At 40.1% G+C, this 13,060-nt stretch overlaps 1 protein-coding gene across 1 annotated transcript in view; it reads right to left on the bottom strand.

Annotated features, from left to right (window-relative positions):
- SLC9B1 (solute carrier family 9 member B1) overlaps nucleotides 1–13,060 on the bottom strand; it is a 132,171-nt gene that overhangs the window by 13,788 nt on the left and 105,323 nt on the right. The window lies entirely within an intron of this gene.

Consider the following 13,060-nt stretch of genomic DNA (forward strand, 5'->3'; position numbering starts at 1 on the left):
GGTAGTGGATTCAATATAGTAAGTAAGCATATTTTTAGACATATTTTCTAGTAAATATAACAGGCAGGACATGGTGGGCTCACATCTTTAATCGTAGCACTTTGGGAGGCCAAGGCAGAAGGATTGCTTGAACCTAAGAATTTGAGACCAGTTTGGGCAACAGAGTGATAACCCATCTTTACAAGAAAATTAAAAAATTAGCCAGGTATGTGGTGTGTACCTATAGTCCAAGTACTTAGTAGGCTGAGGGAGGAGGTCCCTTGAATTCAGGAGTTCGAGGCTGCACTCCAGCCTGGCTGACAGAGCAAGACCCTGTCTCAAGAAAATAAAATATAATAAAAATAAAAAATAATATAAACAGAGTGATGTCAGCCAGATGGTGGAATGGGAAGCTCCAAACTTTGATTTTCCACAAAGATACCAATTGAACAACAATATATGGTCTAAAAGCCTTTACGGAGTTCCATAAACCATTAAGAAGTTCTGGCAGGGTGCGGTGGCTCACGCCTGTAATCCCAACATGTAGGGAGCCCAAGACAGGCGGATCACGAGGTCAGCAGATCAAGACCATCCTAGCTAACAGGGTGAAACCTCGTGTCTGCTAAAAATACAAAAAAATTAGCCAGGCGTGGTGGTGGGCACCTGTAGTCCCAGCTACTCGGGAGGCTGAGGCAGGAGAATGGCGTGAACCCGGGAGGCAGAGCTTGCAGTGAGCTGAGATGGTGCCGCTGCACTTCAGCCTGGGCGAAAGAGTGAGACTCTGTCTCAAAAACAAACAAACAAACAAACAAACAAAAAAGCATTAAGAAGTTGTAGTAGCACAGACAAGTGCAAAGCCAAGAATAGTTGCATTGAACAAATAAGAAAAGCTGTTGCATTATACTCATGATACCCCTTCCCCAAGCTGGAATAGGTTGGTGTGGCTGGGAGAAAGCACTCAACTTGCAGCTTCTCCATTAGCAGGGAAAGAGAAGACTGGCACGGAACAGTTTTATGAGGCTACCTGAAGCTCTCTCTCTCTAACTTGACACCCAACCAGCATACTTTGGATACGTGGGAGCCACTGAGAATAAAGGAGAGGTCAGAGATGATGCAGCACCAGGGAACCTGCAGTACCACAGACAGACAGATACCAGAGGGAGCAACAGCTCCAGAAAAAGAAACTGGCAAACCTCTACTTGGGATATTGCATGTATAAACTCAAAGAAGATGCATTCCCAGAAAAGGTTTGAGAGGCTGCCAGAGCCTATAGCCATGCTGATTCAGGTAAAGGTCTTCCGTATGAAGCCAGCTGATAAAAACTGGGAGAAGTGGCAGTTTTTTCAAACATCCAAATCTTGGCAAAAATAAATAAAAAATAACACGGCATAAGAAGAAACAGAGAAACCTAATGACTAAATTAAAGGAGCAAAATAAATCTCCAGAAACCAACCCTAAAGAAATAGATAAATGAGTTACCTGACAAAGAATCCAAATTAACTCTCTTAATGAAGCCCAATGATAACAGAAATAGACAACTAAATGAAAGTAGGAAATAATTAATGAACAAAATGAAAATACTAACAAAGAGATAGAAACAAACAAACAAAAGGAATCATACAGAAACTCTGGAGCTAAGGAATACAATAGCTAATTGAAAAATTCACTATAGGAAATCACCAACAGACTAGGTAACTAACTGCCCAATGGGTTCACCTTGTGCCCTGCCTAGACAGAGCTGATTTATCAAGACAGGGGAATTGCAATGGAGAAACAGTAATACATGCAGAGCCAGCTGTGCGGGACTCCAGAGTTTTATTATTACTCAAATCAGTCTCCCTGAGTATTCGGGGATCAGAAGTTTTAAAGATAATTTGGCAGGTAGGGGCTTGGGAAGAGGGGATTTGTAAGATTGGAGATGAAATCACAGGGCGTTGAAGTGATGTTTTCTTGCTGTCTTCTGTTTGTAGGTGGGATGGCAGAACTAGTTGAGCCAGATTACCAGTCTGGGTGGTATCAGCTGATTCATCTAGTGCAGGGTCTGCAAAATATCTCAAGCACTGATTTTAGGTTTTACAATAGTGATGTTATTCCCAGGAGCAATTTGGAGAGGTTCAGATTCTTGGAGCCAGAGGCTGCAAAACCCCTAAACTGTAATTTCTAATGTTGTAGCTAGTTTGTTTATTCTGCAAAGGCAGACTGGTCCCCAGGCAAGAAGGGGATCTCTTCGGGAGATGGCTATTATCAACTTTGTTTCAGAGTCAAACCATGAACTGAATACCTTCCCAAAATTAGTTCATCCTACTGCTAGGAATGGACAAGGACAGTTTAAATGTTAGAAGCAAGATGGAATTGATTAGGTCTGATCTCTTTCACTGTCATAATTTCTTCAGTTATAACTTTTGCAAAGGTGTTTTCAATAACATCAAGTAGAAGAAAGAATCAGTGAAACTGAAGACTAGTCATTTGAAATTACAGAGTCAGAGGAGCAAAAGGGAAAAGGAATGAAAAGTGAAGAGAGCCTAAGAGACTTATAGGATGCCATCAAGCAGACCAATGTATGCATTATGAAAGTTCCAGAAGGAGAAGAGAAAAATAAAGGGGCAGAGAGCCAGTTAAAAAAATAATGACCAAAAACTTCTCAAATTTAAGGAAGAAAATGAACATACAAATCTAAGAGGCTCAAAGAACTCCAAGTTAAATAATTTGCAAAAAACCTACAATGAGACACCTTATAATCAAACTGTCAAAAGTCAAAGACAAAGAGAGAATCTTGAAAGGAACAGGATCAAAGCAACTTTTCACATACAAGGGAGATGTCATATGGTTATCAGTGGAATTCACAGCAAAATCTCTACAGGCCAGAAGAGAATGGGATGATATATTAAAAGGGCTGAAAAAAACCCCCAAAAAACTGTCAATCAAGAACCACATAGCCAGTAAAACTGCACTTCAAAAATGAAGGACAAACAAAGAGTTCCCCAGAGAAGTAAAAGCTGAGGGAGTCAATTACCACTAGATCTACCTTACAAAAAATGTTAAAGGGAGTCCTTAAGTGGAAATGAAAGGATATTGGATAGAAATACAAAATCATACAAAATATAAACTTCTTTGGTAAAGGTAAATATATGAGTGAACACAGAATCCTGTAATACTGTAATGGTGGTAAGTAAAACACTTTTCTTCTTTACTTGTTTCTTTTTCTTTTTTGAGACAGAGTCTTGCTCTGTTGCCCATGCTGGAGCGCAGTGGTTTGATCATGGCTCACTGCAGCCTTGCAGCCCTGGGCTACAGCAATTCTCCCAATTCAGCCTCCTGAGTATCTGGGACTACAGACATGCACCACCACACTCAGATAATATTTTAAAATTTTTGGTATTGATAAGGTCTTGCTGGTCTCAAACTCCTAGGCTCAAGCGATCCTCCCACTTTGGACTCAAAGTGCTAGGACTACAGGTGCAAGACACCACACCCAGCCTGTAATTCACTTGTAATTGAAGCATGGAATTTAAAAGGTAAAAGCATAACATTACTTTATTAAATTATGTAAATAAACAATATAAAAATATGTATTGTGTGACATTGATAACAAAATGAGAAGCAGATGTAAAGAAGTAGAGTTTTTATATGTGATTAAAGTTAAGTTGTTGTCAATTTAAAACAGATTATTATAACTATAAGATGTTTTCATGTAATTCTACAGTAACTACAAAGAAAAGACCTATAGAAGATACACAAATAAAAATGAGAAAGGAATCAAAGCATGTCCCTACCAAAAAAAGAAATTAGTGAAACATAAAGGGAGGCAGGAAGAGAGGAAAAGTGGAACAAAATAGCTACAAGACATATAGAAAACAATTAACAAAATGACAATAGTAAGCCCTTCCTTATCAATAACTAATTTAAATGCAAATAGGCTAATTTTCCAATCAAAAGACAGAGACTGGCTGAATGGATTTAAAAAAATCTAAATATATACTATATGCAAGAGACTCACATTAGATCTAAAGACACACAAAGGTTGAAAGTGAAAGGATGGAAAAAGATGTTCACTGCAGTTGGTAACCAAAAGAGAACAAGGATGGCCATACTTAGACAAAATAGAGTTTAAGTCAAATAGTAGCACAAGAGACAAGGACATTACATAATAATAAAAAGGGCCAATTGAGCAAGAAGATATAGCAATTATAAATATATATGCAACTAACAGTACAGCATCCAAATATATGAAGCCAAACTAGACAGAATTGAGGGGCAACATAGATAACAACATCATAATAACAGAAAACTCCAATATTCCACTTTCAATTATAGATACAACAACCAGACAGAAGATCAACTGGAAAAAAGAGAACTTGAACAACATTATAGACCAGTTGGACCTATCTGAGATATACAGAACACTTCACCCAATAATAGCAAAATACACTTTCTTCTCAAGTACATACCAAGACTTTTCCAGGATAGATGGCATGCTAGTCCACAAAACAAGTTTTTAAAAATTCAAGAAAACTGAACTCAAACTGAACTCATACTCAAGTATCTTTTCTGACCACAATAAAGTGACATTAGAAATTCATAGCAGAAGGAAAAAGGAAAAGTAATAAATACGTGGAAATTACAAAAATATACTCTCTTAAACAACCAATTAGCCTGTATGGTTAATATTAATTGTCAATTCAATTGAGGGATGCTTAGATGCCTGATGAAGCACTGTGTCTGGGTATATCTGTGAGGGTGCTGCCAGAGGAGAATGACGCATGAGTTAGTGGACTGAGAAAGACCTGTCCTCACTGTGGGTAGGCATCATGCAATTGGTTGCAAGTGTGGCTAGAACAAAAAAGGCAGAAGAATGGGAACATTCAGCTTGCTTTGATTTATTTTTTATGTACTCTCTCTCTCTTCCAGAGCAGTATGCCTTTTTCTCCTCTTGCCCTTGCACATCAAACTCTAGGTTCTTTGGCCTTTGGACCCTGGGACTTGCATCAGCAGCCTTTTGGGAGCTCTCAGGCCTTTGGCCTCAGACTAGTGGCTGCACTGTCAGCTTCCCTGGTTTTGAGACGTTCAGATTTGGACTGAGTCATGTCACTGGCTTCCTTGGGAGCCATGTGGTAGGCTTCTCTCATTTTCCAGCTTGTAGGACTTTGCCTTTGTAATCATGTGAGCCAATTGTCCTTAATAAATTATATTTCATGCCGGGCGCGGTGGCTCAAGCCTGTAATCCCAGCACTTTGGGAGGCCGAGACGGGTGGATCACGAGGTCAGGAGATCGAGACCATCCTGGCTAACACGGTGAAACCCCGTCTCTACTAAAAAATATGAAAAACTAGCGGGGCGAGGTGGCGGGCGCCTGTAGTCCCAGCTACTCGGGAGGCTGAGGCAGGAGAATGGCGTAAACCCGGGAGGCGGAGCTTGCAGTGAGCTGAGATCCGGCCACTACACTCCAGCCTGGGCGACAAAGCGAGACTCTGTCTCAAAAAAAATAAATAAATAAAAATAAATAAATAAATAAATAAATAAATAAATTATATTGCATATATATAAATATATTCTCTTTTATATGCATATATCTATATCTAATCTATATTTCCTATTGGTTCTGACCCTCTGGAGAACTCTGATGAATACATACTCAAAGAATAAGTCACAAGGAAAATTAGAAAATGTCTTGAGACAAATAAAAGTGGAGACACAACATTCCAAAGCTTGTGGGATGCAGCAAAATCAATATTAAGAGGATAGTTTATATATCTAACTGCCTACATTAAAAAAGAAGAAAGATCTAAAATCAGCAACTTAGCTTTACACCTCAAGAAACTAGAAAAAGAAGAACAAACTCAACCCAATGTAAGCAAAAGGAAGGAAATAATAAAGTCTAGAGCAGAAGGCCGGGTACAGTGGCTCATGACTGTAATCCCAGCACTTTGGGAGGCCGAGGCGGGCGGATCACCTGGGGTTGAGAGTTCGAGACCAGCCTGAGCAACATAGAAAAACCTGTCTCTACTAAAAAATACAAAATTAGCTGGGCATGGTGGCACATGCCTGTAATCCCAGCTACTCTGGAGGCTGAGGCAGGACAGTCACTTGAACCGGGAGGTGGAGGTTGCAGTGAGCTGAGATTGCGCCATTGCACTCCAGCCTGGGCGATAAGAGCGAAAGTCCATCTCAAAGAAAAAAAAAAAAGTCTAGAGAATAGAAAAAACCCTGTGAAACTAGTTGTTGTTTCAAAGTTCAACAAAATTGACAAATCATCAGCTAGAATACCTAAGAAAAAAATAAAGAAGACTCAACTTCTTTTAGGAACAAAAGAGAAGACATTGCAACAGATAATACAGAAATAAAAAGGATTCTAAGAGTCTACTACGAATGATTATATACTGACAAGTTGGATAACCTCGGAGAAATGAACAGATTCCTAGAAACATGCAAGTTACCAAGACTAAGTCACAAAATAAAAAATCTTAATAGACCTATAACTAGTAACCGAATCAGGAATCAAAAACCTCCCAGCAAAGAAAAGCCCAGGACCAGATTACTTCACTGCAAAATTCTACCAAATATTTAAAGAATGAACACCAATTCTAGCTGGGTGTGGTGGCTTACATCTGTAATCCCAGCAGTTTGGGAGGCCAAGGTGGAGGATTGCTTGAGTACAAGAGTTCGAGACCAACCTGGGCAACACAGTGAGACTTCATCTCTACAAAAAATAAAAACAATTATCTGAGCATAGTGATGTGTGCTTGTAGTTCCAGCTACTCAGGAGGCTGAGGTAGAAAGATCGCTTAAGCTTGGGAGGTTGAGGCTGCAGTGAGCCATGATAGAGCACTGCACTCCAACCTGGGTGACAGAGTGAGATCCTATCTCCTGGGTGACAAGGTAAGACCCTATCTCAAAAACAAACAAACAAAAAACCCAATTCCTCTTAAACTCTTCTAAAAGTTTGAAGAGGAGGGAACACTTCCAAACTAATTTTATGAGGTCAATATTACTCAGATATTAAATATAAACAAAGATACTATAAGGAAAGAAAACTGCATACTAATATCTCTGATGAATATGCAAAACCCCTTAACACAATACTAGCAAATATAATTCAAACACATACGAATAGTAGTATACAGCATGAACAAAGTGGGGTTTATCTCTGAAATGCAAACTGATGCAAAATGACTTTTGTATGGGTTCACACAAAAATCATTCAATGTAATACAGCACATCAACAAGGTAAAGGACAAAAATCACATGATCATCTCATTTAATGCAGAACAAGTATTTGACAAATCCAATATCCTTTTGTGATAAAAACCACTCAGCAAACTAGGAACAGAAGCAAAATACCTCAACATGATAAAAGCCATATATGAAAAGCCACAGTCAATATCACACTCAATGGTGAAAACTAAAAACTTTCTTCCTAAAGTCAGGAACAAGGCAAGATTGTCCACTCTCTCTTTCCTTCTATTCTCATGGTACTGGAAGTCTTTGCCAGAGAAATTAGGCAAGAAAAAGAAATAAAAGCCATCCACATTGGAAAGAAAAAAGAGAAAATTATCTCTTTTTACAGATGGTATGATCTTATATGTAGAAAACCCTAAAATTTCCACAAAAAACTTAGAATTAACTTAAAAAACTCAGCAAAGGTGCAGGATACCAAATCAACACTCAAAAATCAGTTGTGTATCCAAACTAACAATGAAAAACCAGGAAAGGAAATAAAGAAAATAATACCATTTCCAATAGCATCAAAAAGAATAAAACAGGAATAAATATAACAAAGGAGTTGGAAGACTTGTACACTAAAAACTACAGAACATTTCTGAAAGAAATTAATGATACACAAAGTGGAAAGACATTCATGTTCATGGATTGGAAGACTTCATATAGTTAAGATGGTCATACTACCCAAGGTGATCTTCAGATTCATTGCAATCCCTAGCAATATCCTAATGACTTTTTTGGGGGTAGAAATAGAAAAAATAATCCTAATATTTATATGGAACCCCAAAGGATTTCAAATAGCCAAAACAATTTTGAGAAAGAAAAACAAAGCTGGAGGCTCCAAACTTCAAGATTTCAAAATATGTTAGAGAGCTTCAGTAATCAAAACCATGTGGTACTGGCATAAAGACAGATACATTCACCAAAGGAACAGAATAGAAAGCCCAGAAATAAACCCTTACATGTATGGGCAAACAATTTTTGAAAAGGGTGTGCAAGACTGCACAATGGAGAAAGAACAGTCTCTTCTGCAGATAGTGAAGGGGAAAATGGATATCCACAGGCAAAAGAATGAAGTTGAGAAAAGCTTTGTGACATTTAATTTAGCAATGATTTCTTAGATATGATACCAAAAGCATAGGCAACAAAAGCAAATATAGACATATTAGACTACATCAAGCTTAAAAACTTTTGCATAGCAAAGGAAACAATCAACAGAGTAAGAAGGCAATGCTCAGGAGAAATTAATTGAAAACCAAATACCTGATAAGGGGTTAATATCTAAAATATATACAGAACAACAACTCAATAACAGAACAACTTAAATGAGAAATGGTCAGTTGACTTTGCTATGGTCCAAATGTTCATGTTCTCCCAAAATTCACATGCTGGAGCCTAATATTCAATGTGATAATATTAAGAGGTGGGGCATTTTGGAGATGATTAGGTCATGAAGTCATAGCCCTCGGAAATGGGACTAGGGCCTTTACAAAAGAGGCTTAAGGGAGTTTGTTTTCCCCTTTGAACATGTGAGGACACAGAGAAGGTGCTATCTATAGTGAATAGGCTCTCACCAGTCACTGAGTCTGTTGTAGCCTAAATCTCGAACTTCCCACATTCCAGAACTGCGAGAAATAAGTTTCTATTTTCATAAATTACCCAGCCTAAGGTATTTTGTTATAGTAGCAGGAATGGACTAAGATGAAGTTGAATAGACATTTCTCCAAAAAAAATACAAATGGCCAACTAGCATATGAACCCAACACTACATGGAAGTTGCCAAGGCTTGGGGGAATTGAACTCTCTGAAGCAACAGCCTGAGCTGTACATTGGCTCCTTTTAGCCATGGCTGGGACACAGGGCACCAAGTCCCAAGACTACCCAGAGCAGCAAAGCTCTGGGCCTGGCCCACAAAACCATTTTTTTCCTTTTAGGCCTCCAACCCTGTGATGTGAGGGGCTGTCGTGAAGAACTCTGACATGCCCTGGAGACAATTTCCCCATTATCTTGGCAATTAACATTTGGCTCCATGTTACTTCTGCAAATTTCTGCAGTCAGCTTGAATTTCTCCCCAGAAAATGGGTTTTTCTTTTCTATCACATCAGGCTGCAAATTTTCCAAACTTTTATGCTCTGCCTCCCTTTTAAACATAAGTTCCAATTCTAAACCATCTTTTTGTGAATGCATAAAACTGAACACTTTTAAGAGCACTCAGGTCATATCTTGAATACTTTGCTACTTAGAAATGTCTTCTACCAGATGTCCTGGATGGGTTCCAAGATAGCCAAACAGGAACAGCTCTGGTCTGCAGCTCCCAGTATGATTGATGCATAAGACAGGAGATTTCTGCATTTACACCTGCGGTACCTGGTTACTCTCATTGGGATTAGTTGGACAGTGGATGCAGGCACACAGAGGGTGAGCTGAATCAGGGCAGGGTGTCATCTCACCCGGGAAGCGCAAGGGGTTTGGGGATTTCCTTTTCCTGGCCAAGGGAAGCTGTGACAGACTACCTGGAAAAATAGGACACTCCTGCCCAAATACTGTACTTTTCCCAAGGTCTTAGCAACCAGCAGACAAGGTGATTCTCTCCCATGCCTGGCTCAGTGGGTCCCATGCCCTCAGAGCCTTGCTCATTGCTAGGGCAGCAGTCTGAGATTGATCTGCAAGGTGGCAGTCTGGCTGGCAGAGGGGCGTCTGCCATTGCTGAGACTTGAGTAGGTAAACAAAGTGGCCAGGAAGCTTGAAGTGGGTGAAGCCCACTGCAGCTCAACAAGGCCCACTGCCTCTAGACTCCTCCATTGTGGGCAAAAGGCAGCAACTGCTGCAGACTTAAACGTCCCTGTCTGACAGCTCTGAGGAGAGCAGTGGTTCTCCCAGTATGGCGTTTGAGTTCTGAGAATGAACAGACTGCCTCCTCAAGTGGCTCCCTGACCTCCATGTAGCCTAACTGGGAGATACCTCACAGTAGGGGCTGACAGACACCTCATATAGGGGGCTGCCCCTCTGGGATGAAGCTTCCAGTGGAAGGATCAGGCAGCAATATTTGCTGTCCTACAATATTTGCTGTTCTGCAGCCTCCACTGGTGATACCCAGGCAGACAGGGTCTGGAGTGGAACTCCAGCAAACTCCAACAGACCTGCAGCTGAGGGACCTGACTGTTAGAAGGAAAACTAACAAACAGAAAGGAATAGCATCAATATTAACAAAAAGGTCATCTACACCAAAACCCCATCTGTAAGTCACCAACATCAAAGACCAAAGGTAGATAAAACCACAAGGATGGGGAGAAGCCAGAGCAGAAAAGCTGAAAATTCTAAAAACCAGAGCGCCTCTTCTCCTCCAAAGGATCACAGCTCCTTGCCGGCAATGGAACAAAGCTGGATGGAGAATGACTTTGACAAGCTGACAGAAGTAGGTTTCAGAAGGTCAGTAATAACAAACTTCTCTGAGCTAAAGGAGGATGTTTGAACTCATCACAAGGATGCCAAAAACCTTGAAAAAAAGATTAGATGACTGGCTTACAAGAATAAACAGTGTAGAGAAGATCTTAAATGACCCAATGGAGCTGAAAACCATGGCACGAGAACTTCGTGACGCACGCACAAGCTTCAGTAGCCGATTCGATCAGGTGGAAGAGAGGGTATCAGTGATTGAAGATAAAATAAATGAAATAAAGCAAGAAGAGAAGTTTAGAGAAAAAAGTGTAAAAAGAAATGAACAAAGCCTCCAAGAAATATGGGACTATGTGAAAAGACCAAATCTACGTTTGATTGGGGTACCTGAACGTGATGGGGAGAATGGAACCAAGTTGGAAAATACTCTGCAGGATATTATCCAGGAGAACTTCCCCGACCTGGCAAGGCAGGCCAACATTCAAATTCAGGAAATACAGAGAACGCCACAAAGATACTCTTTGAGAAGAGCAACCCCAAGACACATAATTGTCAGATTCACCAAGGTTGAAATGAAGGAAAAAGTGTTAAAGGCAGCCAGAGAGAAAGGCTGAGTTACCCACAAAGGGAAGCCCATCAGACTAACAGCGGATCTCTCCGCAGAAACTCTATAAGCCAGAAGAGAGTGGGGGCCAGTATTCAACATTCTTAAAGAAAAGAATTTTCAACCCAGAATTTCATATCCAGCCAAACTAAGCTTCATAAGTGAAGGAGAAATACAATCCTTTACAGACAAGCAAATGCTGAGAGATTTTGTCACCACCAGGCCTGCCTTACAAGAGCTCCTGAAGGAAGCACTAAACATGGAAAGAAACAACCAGTACCATCCATGGCAAAAGATGCCAAATTGTAAAGACTAGCAATGCTGTGGAGAAACTGCATCGATTAATGGATGAAATAACCAGTGAACATCATAATGACAGGATCAAATTCACACATAATAATATTAATCTTAAATGTAAATGGGCTAAATGCTCCAATTAAAAGACACAGACTGGCAAACTGGATAAAGAGTCAAGACCCATCAGTGTGCTGTATACAGGAGACCCATCTCATGTGCAAAGACGCATATAGGCTCAAAATAAAGGGATGGAAGAAGATCTACCAAGCAAATGGAAAGCAAAAAATAGCAGGTGTTACAATCCTAGTCTCTGATAAAACAGACTTTAAACCAACAAAGATCAAATGAGACAAACAAGGCCGTTACATAATGGCAAAGTAATCAGTTCAACAAGAAGAGCTAACTATCCTAAATACGTATGCACCCAATACAAGAGCACTCAGATTCATAAAGCAAGTCCTTAGAGACTTACAAAGAGACGTAGACTTCCACACAATAATAATGGGAGACTTTAACACCCCACTGTCAATATTAGACAGATCAATGAGGCAGAAGGTTAACAAGGATATCTGGGACTTGAATTCAGCTCTGCAACAAGCAGACCTAATAGACATCCACAGAACTCTCTACCCCAAATCAACAGAATATACATTCTTCTCAGCACCATATCACACTTATTCTAAAATTCACCACATAATTGGAAGTAAAGAACTCCTCAGCAAATGTAAAAGAACAGAAATCAAAACAAACTGTCAGACCACAGTGCAAATCTAATCACAACTTTTTTTTTTTTTTTTTTTTTTGAGACGGAGTCTTGCTCTGTCGCCCAGGCTGGAGTGCAGTGGCCGGATCTCAGCTCACTGCAAGCTCCGCCTCCCGGGTTCACGCCATTCTCCTGCCTCAGCCTCCGGAGTAGCTGGGACTACAGGCGCCCGCCACCTCGCCCGGCTAGTTTTTTTTTTATATTTTTAGTAGAGACGGGGTTTCACCGTGTTAGCCAGGATGGTCTCGATCTCCTGACCTCGTGATCCACCCGTCTCGGCCTCCCAAAGTGCTGGGATTACAGGCTTGAGCCACCGCGCCCGGCCCTAATCACAACTTAAGATTAAGAAACTCACTCAAAACTGCACAACTACATGGAAACTGAACAATTTGCTCCTGAATGACTGCTGGGTAAATAACAAAATAAAGGTAGAAATAAAGGTGTTCTTTGAAACCAATGAGAACAAAGACAGTTGTGTGATTCTCCCAGACATACCAGAATCTCTGGGACACATTTAAAGCAGTGTGTAGAGGGAAATTTATAGAACTAAATTCCCACAAGGGAAAGCAGGAAATATCTAAAATTGACACCCTAAAATCACAATTAAAAGAACTAGAGAAGCAATGGCAAACACATTCAAAAGCTAGCAGAAGGCAAGAAATAGCTAAGATCAGAGCAGAACTGAAGGAGATAGAGACACAAAAAAACCCTTCCAAAAATCAGTGAATCCAGGAAATGGTTTTTTGAAAAGATCAACAAAATTGATAGACTGCTAGCAAGACTAATGAAGGAGAAAAGAGAGA

Source organism: Trachypithecus francoisi, unplaced genomic scaffold (genome assembly GCF_009764315.1).
Source record: "Trachypithecus francoisi isolate TF-2019V2 unplaced genomic scaffold, Tfra_2.0 Lachesis_group1, whole genome shotgun sequence".
Classification (NCBI taxonomy): domain Eukaryota; kingdom Metazoa; phylum Chordata; class Mammalia; order Primates; family Cercopithecidae; genus Trachypithecus; species Trachypithecus francoisi.